Here is a 9,091-nt window from a genome sequence, read left to right on the forward strand (position 1 = left end):
CAGTTTATACAACTATTATTCAAATTTACTCATGAACCACTAAAATCAGTGATGATTAAATTGAAAAATTCTACCAACTTCCTCAGTCTGAAATTGATCAAACATGCAATCAAGATGTATTGATATTTCTTAATAAGTAGACTGCAAATGTTGGAAGCAAGAAGGTAAATAGTTAGAAAATATGGCCTTAGTGATAGAAATGATGCCAGAGATCTCATGATGGAATTTTTTAAGACCAACACAAATTCCGTTTTTAAGCAACATAAAAATGACTATACACATGGACCTCACCAGATGAAATTCACAGATATCAAATTGACTACATCTGTGGAAAGAGACGATGGAAAAGCTTCATTCATATTATCAACCAAAACAATGCCAGGAGCAGACTGTGGAACAGACCATCAACTGCTCATATGAAAGTTTAGGTTGAAACTGAAGAAAATTAAAACAAGTCTATGGGAGCCAAAAGATGACCTTGAGCATATTCCATCTGAATTAGAGACGATCTCAAGAACAGATTTGATGCATTAGACCCTAATGATTGAAGACCAGATGAGTTGTGGGATGGCATGAAGAACATCAAGCAGGAAGAAAGAAAAAGGTCATTCAGGAGTAAAGAAAGAAGGAAAAGACCAAAATGGATGTTAGAAGAGACTCTGAAACTTGTTCTCCAGTGTTGAGATGCTAAGCACCGTTGAGTCTGTTCCGACTCATAGTGACCCTGTATAGGGTTTCCGAGAAGCAACTGATGAGCTTGAACTTCTGATCTTGCGGTTCAAACCTACTTCAAACCTAGTCCAGTGCATTAAGGCACAGCATCACATCAGGACTGTCTGTCTATCTATCTATCTATGCATATATACACATATACATATGGACAACATATATATGTTGTTGTTAAGTGGCTGGTGAATTTGAACAGTCAACTTTGCATTTCAAACTGACCTTGCAGCCCAGTGCACTAACTCACTGTGCCACACCAGCATTCTATCTATCTATCTATCTATCTATCTATCTATCTATCTATCTATCTATCTATCTATTTATCTATCTATCTATCTAAAGGATAGATAGATATCTATCTATATGAAGGAAATGGCTCCCACAGTTGTAAAGGTGGTCATTCCCAAGTCCATAGGTTAGATGTCAGACTGGAGGTTTCTGACTCGTGTAACTGAAGGGCAAATGAACCAAGCAAGATCTGCAGGTTAGATACTAAGCAGACAGGCAGGTAGGTTCAGCAGGTAAGACAGCAGGCTGCTGCCAACTCCTAGGGGCTCAAGTCCAAAGAACTGCAGGTCAGAGGATGAGCCATATTCAACATCGAGACCCAACAGAGAACAAGCAAGCTTTGCCTGTGTCAGTATATTGGAAGCAGGTCACACTTCCTAGGAAGCTTCCTTTCAATTGATTGGGTGCTCATAACAGATCTCATCATAGAGTTGATTACAGTATACTAGATCTCAGCTGAGCTTGTGGCTACATTGGGAAATACCTGAAGAGGAGTCCCAGGGAGAAATGGCATTTTTCAGAAAACCTAATATTTAATGGGACAGTGGTGATTCAGTGGTAGAATTCTTGCCTTCCATTCTGAAGACCCAGGTTCAATGTTGGCCATTGCACCTCATACACAACCACTGTTTGTTAGTGGGTGCTTACATATTGTTATTGTACTGAATAAGTTTCAGTGAAGTTTTCAGACTAAGAAACTAGGAAGAAAGATCTGATGAAAATTCAGTCATTGAAACCCTTATGGCTCACAGCAGTCTAATCAGCATTTACTTAGGGAACTTACCCACAGCTTGGCAGATGTTCTTTCCCTTCCTAATGGAACCACCATAAGATGTGCCAGTTTGAGGGCAGCTAGTAACAACAGCAACCTAAAAACGAATGCATGGTACCAATGCTCAGAAAACCAAGGAAAAGCAGCCAAGGGCATGGGGAAGGGTGGTTTGTTCCAATTTTGAGTTCACTCTCACTTAAAACTCTGTCACTAGTTCTGTGACTCTTAAATAGATTTTGATGTTTAGGACAGGCCAAAGGACCATTTCAATTTTCTTTAAAATTTCCTATTTATTTACATTTATATCGTATCTGCAGATGTGTTCCATGGATTTCCCTTCCTGGGTTTCCTCAGCCTCAGTTTCATAATTTATTCTGCCGGGTTCGGTGTGTCCTTGGCATACCAAGCCTTTGGCTTGAGAATGGAAAAATTCTGTGAGGTCTCTGAATTCTTTCCTCTGATTATCAACCCCTACTCTGGCTGAAAATAAAATCATTGGGCTGAAAGAGGAAAAATAATTGGTTAAATGCTCTTGAAAAAGTCTAAACAGAAGATTTTCTTTCCCTCTCCATTTGCAATGATTTATTTTCAAGGTTTTATGGGATTTTAATGAGGAAACCTTATCTGTATGCCTGGCAATTATCAACCAAATTTCCATTTCCTGTCAGAAAAATCTACAATAAGTAAAACAAAAATGGTGGGATCGGGAGACTCTTTGACCTGTAACCCATATGACTGAGGAATAACTCATTGTCACACAGAACATGTGACAGTAAAGCATGCCTGTGACTTTTCTTGTACACTTCTGCTTAAACGACATTGCCATCTTCAATTTACTATAACTATGCAAGTAGCCATCACCTTCTGCCAGTTTATTAGATTGTCGTGGCCTGTGTGCTGCTATGATGCTGGAAGTTATGGCGTCGGTATTTCAGATAGCAGCAGGGTCACCCATAGTAGACAGATTTCAGTGGAGCTTCCAGATGAAGACAGACTAGGACGAAAGATCTGACGATCTATTTCTGGAAATTAGCCAATGAAAATGCTGTTGATCACACTAACATATTTTCTGACACAGTCCTGGAAGATGGATGCCTAAGTTGAATGATGCTTTAAATATATAGTGACCACAGCAATGGAGCTGAGCATACCAATGGTTATAAAGATGGGGCAGGACTAGATAACCTTTTGTTCTGTTGTTTACGGGTTTGGCATGAAACAGGTCTGACTCGATGGCAACTAACAACAACAAATGTAAGTAGAGTGAGTTGCTACAGATCCTCCTGAATGCTATTTGTGGTTAGCTGATTTGAATAAGGCACAGGATAGTTCTCTATCATCTCGATGATTTAATATAATTTCTAGTCCACCCCACTTTCTTCCATTGGATGAATGAAGTCATACCCGAAGCAAAGGTCTTATAAGATGCAATGAATTTTGCATTTTGAAAAGTTTCCTATTTTAATTTTTTTGCCTTAGGTCGCAGTTCTTGCTTGTGAATAAAGATGCTAGAATGTGGGGTCACTTAGCAAAGTCTCCATGACTACAGACTCAAAGCTTAGAGGTAGAAATTCAAGCAGAGAGCTTGTCACTGTCATGGTGGGTGCTTCCAAGCTTCTAGAACCAGAAGGCACGACTAAGAGGAGCTCAAATGAAAATGCCAGAAAGAAGGAGATTGGTGAGGGTTTTAGAATGTTTCTTGAATATTAGACACCATAGCACGCAAAACAGCAAAGGAATCAGAACACATTTAAATTTTTATTTTAAGTTCTAGTTAGTTAACAGGGTGAGAATCTTTTTTCCTTACACTTTTCCCTACGTGTAAAATTTGTCATGCTCCTAAATAACCTACCAATTTATCTTTGCTTGTTCTGTCGTATTAAAAGAATTTTGCTTTAGCACTTTAATTGTATCTTTATTGCCATTTGGGTTAAAGAGCTTGAATGTATAATGATTGATTTGAACAAAAAGAAATTATTTTCAAGTCACTGTAATTAAGATTGGATAGATTTCTATCCGGTATAAGCTCTATTCCAGGAAAAATTGTGAGAAGACCCAAATTTGCCCTTACTCTGTGTAGTGTATGGGGCCAATTCCACACTTTGTTTTTGCCGTTCTTCTCATTCTTCTCTTCCCTAATGGAAACAGGTAGGCTCAGAAGACCAAGAGACAGAGGCTGCTATACAGCACATGTGTGGCCACAAGCTTTGGTATTGTTGGGGTTTTATCAAAATTCCCATTTTTTGATTATATCCTTTGACTTCTCTGCATTGTTGGGGTGCAGAGGCTTTCTTGAATAATGAATGAGTTGAATCACTTCTGTCTACTCTTTCTCTCTCTTGAGGGACCACTACAATTAAGTCACCCTACTGTGCTAGCTCCGGTAGCGTAGTGGTTACGAATTGGGCTGTGAACCGCAAGGTCAGCAGTTCGAAACTACCAGCTGCTCTGCGGGAGAAAGATGAGGCATTCTGCTCCCGTAAAGATTAACAGCCTCAGAAACCCTGTGCAGGGTCACTATGAGTCAGAACTGATTTGACAGCACGTAACAACACCAACAACAACTGTGTTAGCAGAGAAGAAAGGACTCCTACTATAACTATGTGCAAGACCAAGGACTGCTGTAAATTAAAACCCAAACAGAATATTGATGATGAAAGGTGTTGTTCAATAAAAATGCAATGCGAGTCAAGCAAGTGCTTTTAAAACTCTCTAGTGTTGTTTGCCATTGTTAAGGACCATCAAATCTATTCTGACTCATAGAGACCCTCTATAGGGTTTCTGAGTCTTGTAAATCTTTACAGGAACAGAAAGCCTCACCCTTCTCTTGCAGAGTGACTGGTGGTCTCAAACCACCGATCTTGTGGTTGGCATTTAGTGCTTATCCTATGGAGCCAAAAGAGGAACAAGTGAAATGAATTTTAATAGTATATTTTACTTCACACAATATATCCACAATATTATCTTTACAACAATATAATCAATATAAAATATGAATGAGCCCTTTTATATTTTTTTGCACTAGCCTTTGAAATCTGATGTGTATTTTTCAAATTGCCACATTTTAAGTGTTTAAGTGGCTGTTATTGTTAAGTGCCATCAAGTCAATTTAGACTCATGACAACCCTGTATAGCATTTCCAAGGATCAACTGAAGGGTTTGAAACTAGTGCTTATCCTATAACGCCACACCAGGACTTCAAGTGGCTTGTATCATGGACCTAAACTATCTATCTATCTTAATTAACTACTCCCTCAATTAGTTACCATGTGCTGCTCTGGGTATATGAATCACAGTATTTAGTAATGGTGTGGATCTACCCTAGAAAATGTTGCTTTCTCTGCCCTTTATTAGATTTCTATCTACTATTCATTCTGGAGCAACAGTTAGAAGTAGGGTTGGAGATAGGATAACACCAACCCATCTCTGCTTTCGGAGAATAGTTTGACCATTATTTCTCAAAGTTTGGTATGCATAAGAATGAGCTTACTAAAAATGCAGATTCCTGGGCAGAACTCCAGAACAATTGATAATCTCTAGAACTGAGGCCTGGAAATCTGCCTTTTATCATTTTATTAAGCCCACCAGGCAATTCTAATACACACTGAAGTTTGTAAACACTCCCATAGACCCTCAAACAACTTATGGTGGTTTTTACTCATTTGGAACTTTGTTCAGTCTCATGTGACAACTTGCAAGAAGCAGCTTGAATGAGGGAAGCAGCTTGGCTTCTGCTGTTTGACACGGTCCCAGCAGAAGGAGAAATATCATGCAAGGCAGATAGTTCTCAGAAGTTGTTTTCTATCTTCTCCCTAAGATAACTTTGAATTCACTTGTAAAAATATATAATATGGCCATATTCACAGCCTTTTACTATGAGTTCTATAAACCTTAGAAAAAAACTAGTCTGGCAACAATTGTTTTCAGATTCGGTGGATTGAATTCAAAGGGTTTGTATGTGCCACTCCCATTCACAGAAAACCTAAGTACAAAGTAACTGCATTTATGAGATCACAAAAGCAGATAACAAACTAAAGTGAAGCTGACCAACCCCTGTAGACATCACCACAATCAATTACTAGCCAGAACCCACAAACACCCACTATTACATACAGGCACCTATGTGAATAGGCAGAGCATAGTGAACATAAGTGAAAGGTGGTCAAATCTTAATAATTTACATTTCTTGCAACAATTAGCCAGGTTGGGTCTTATGCCTCACAGCCTCAAAAGAAAGGAAATACAAGAACACTGTGGTTAAGCAATTTAATGAACACTTTTTAAGAAAACAAAATTAAGTAGATGTTAGTAATACTTTTACTATGAAAATAATAGTGTAGTATGTTGGATAGAAGATCGATAATCACCTAGTAGAAACAATGAAGTAGTGTAAGCATTGATGATTATAGAAACTTACATTACTAAGAGGATGTAATCAAGGGTCTGATAAGTGGAAATGATTTGTGTAAGGTTTAACTTGATCTTTTAGTGGGAATAAGAAGAAGCAATTTATCACTTATGTAGGAGAGGAGATGATGTCAAAAGGAAAATGTTTAATAGTTGAAAAATGAACAGGATATGGAAAGGTCAGTTTGCACATCACAGAAATACTTTTGTTACGGTTGTATAATCACAGAGTAAAAGGAATGTTGTGATTGAAACTGTGTAATAATTCAAGGAAAAATCAAAGTATCAAATCATTATGTACTGTGTAATTTTAAGTATAAAAATAAAGACTTGCTGAGCTGGGGCAAGCAGACAGGCAGAGAGACAGAGAAAGAGAGTCCCATCAGCCAACTAAGCAGCGGCTCCTCGATTGCTTTCATTTTCACCAATTCCACGTCTCCTCTCGTGTCCTTCGACCCTGCGAGAGCTGGACTCCCTCAACAACTCACAATTGCACTCATCCAAGGCACACAGAAGCTTCTCAGAAGGATGCTGATCAATCTTCTGGCCTATTATATAATCACTTTGTTCTCAGACATTTGCATTCAGAGACCTATTTAACACCCACAACAACTGAGAAACCACTCTGAGGTGTATTTTTAAGACACAAACTCTGCTTTTGAATTTCTTTCCTCTATTTTTGTTGTATGCCAGGAGAGATCTGTATGTGCAACACTTTGTTCTTATATAACCACTTTTCTCCCCAGAGTTCTCAGAGGATTGATGAACATTTTCTCATTAATATTCATTGCACCCCTGTAAAAATAAATAACAAATCAGACCGTCTTAATGTAGGAGGGAAATAGAAGCATCTAATTGTTAAGTAACTGATGAAGAAAAATGGCATCCAAAGTAATTGGTTAAATCACTTTGCTTTTTCGTAGCCTCTCTGAGCTTTCACCTCCTTGACCACCTAAATCTGCTATAATCATTATAAAAAAACATTTGGAAATACTTTTAAACCATTTAAAAATAACATGTTGAAAACATTTTATTGAAGATGCTGTGTATGCCAACTCTCTGCCTCAGGTGGATTAAGAGGCTTGCTTATGCCCACATTGGGAGACTTCAGTTGGCAAGGGTATTTCATACTGATTTGGAATACTGTGTCATCTGGAAAGAAAGTACCATATTTGTTCAACTATAATGTGCCAACATAAATAACACACTCATACATATAATTTAAAACATAAATAATGAGCGCGTGCATATAATGTGCACAGCACACAAAGCAATATAAGGCATGTGTTATTTGCATAACGATATGATATAGCTCCCAATCCCTAAGACCAAATGATAAACATTTGAAATAAAAGTTAGTGTCCTGCTCTTTCTATGGGCTTTTGCCATTGGCAAAGCTCGCAGAACTTTAATTCAAGGCTACAACACACATTTAAACCTTGTGCCATTGACTCTATTCCAACTTCTACATAGGGTTTCCAAGGCTATAAGTCTGTACAGAAGCAGACTGTTTCATCTTTCTTCTGCAGAGTCATTGGTAGGTTCAAACCATTGACTTTTCGGTAAGTAGCTGAGCTCTTTAACCACTGTGCCACCAAGGCTCCTTTCAAAGCATGATTAAACAGGACCTTAAGTATCACACAAGTGCTTCTGGGCTGCACATTTCTTAATGTGGACCCAAGATCATTTTTTGGCTGTGTTATTGTTAGCTGCCAGACAGTCCACCCCTAAATCATGGCAACCTCAAACACATTGGAAAGAAACACTACCTGTCCTGTACCATCTCCATGATGACTTCTGGATCAGACTGTATCTCTAGGCCTTCCTTTCTAGTCTGTCTTAATCTGGAAGCTCTACTGAAATGTATTCAGCACCATAGCAACATGCAAACCTCCAATAGCAGAAGGATGGTGTCTGCTCTTGAGGTTCATTGATCAGGAATAAACCAGGGTTCTTGCAAAGAAGGTGAGAAGTCTATCATTGAACCTTTAATGCCTCAAGCATTTCTTCCTATAGATTTGTGGAAACTTGACATTTAGAGAGAAATGCATGCTTAACTTCCCTAGCAAGTGATTCATTACTTTTTAAATTTTTAAAAAATTTCTGTCCTTGACTGTTCTTCTTCAACTTTGTTTGTTTCAAAATGGAAAACATTTTCTAGCTGATTTTTTTAAAAAATCATTGGCATTATGAAGCAGTAAAGAATTTCCAGCATAATGAATTTGATGCATTTTTTGCAATATGGCATAATACAATGAATTTTGTAATGTATACATTGTATCTACTGCTTGTTTGTCAGTTTGTGGTACCATGGGGGCTTGAGAGTTGCTGTGATGCTGAAAGCTATGCTACTTGTGTTTTACATGCCGGTAGGGTCACCAACGGTGTGCAAGTTTCAGCTGAGCTTCCAGACTAAGACAGACTAGGACGGAGAGGAGGACTACTTCCCAGTGTTAGGTCACGGAAAACCTTATGAATAGCAGTGGAACACTGTCAAATAGCATCAGAATATTGAATATTGAAACATGATGAAGAACACCATAATTTTGTCAGATATAGTGCCAGAAGATGAACCCCTCAATCAGAAGGCACTCAAAATACCACTGCAGAAGAGCTGCCTTCTCAAAGTAGTTGACCGGGATGATGCAAATGGAGTCAAGCCCTTGGGACCTTCATTTGCTGATGAGGCATAATTCAAAATGAAGAGAAAAAGATGTAAACATTAGATAATAATCAGGAACATGGAATGTACAAACTATGAATCTGGGAAATTAGAAGTTGTCAAAAATTAAAAAAAAAAAAAAAGAACACATAGGCATCAATATCCTAGGCATTAGTAAGTGGAAATGGACTGGTACTGGCCATTTTGAATCTGACAATAATATGATTTTCTATACA

This window comes from Chrysochloris asiatica, unplaced genomic scaffold, assembly GCF_000296735.1.
Source record: "Chrysochloris asiatica unplaced genomic scaffold, ChrAsi1.0 scaffold00011, whole genome shotgun sequence".
Lineage (NCBI taxonomy): Eukaryota > Metazoa > Chordata > Mammalia > Afrosoricida > Chrysochloridae > Chrysochloris > Chrysochloris asiatica.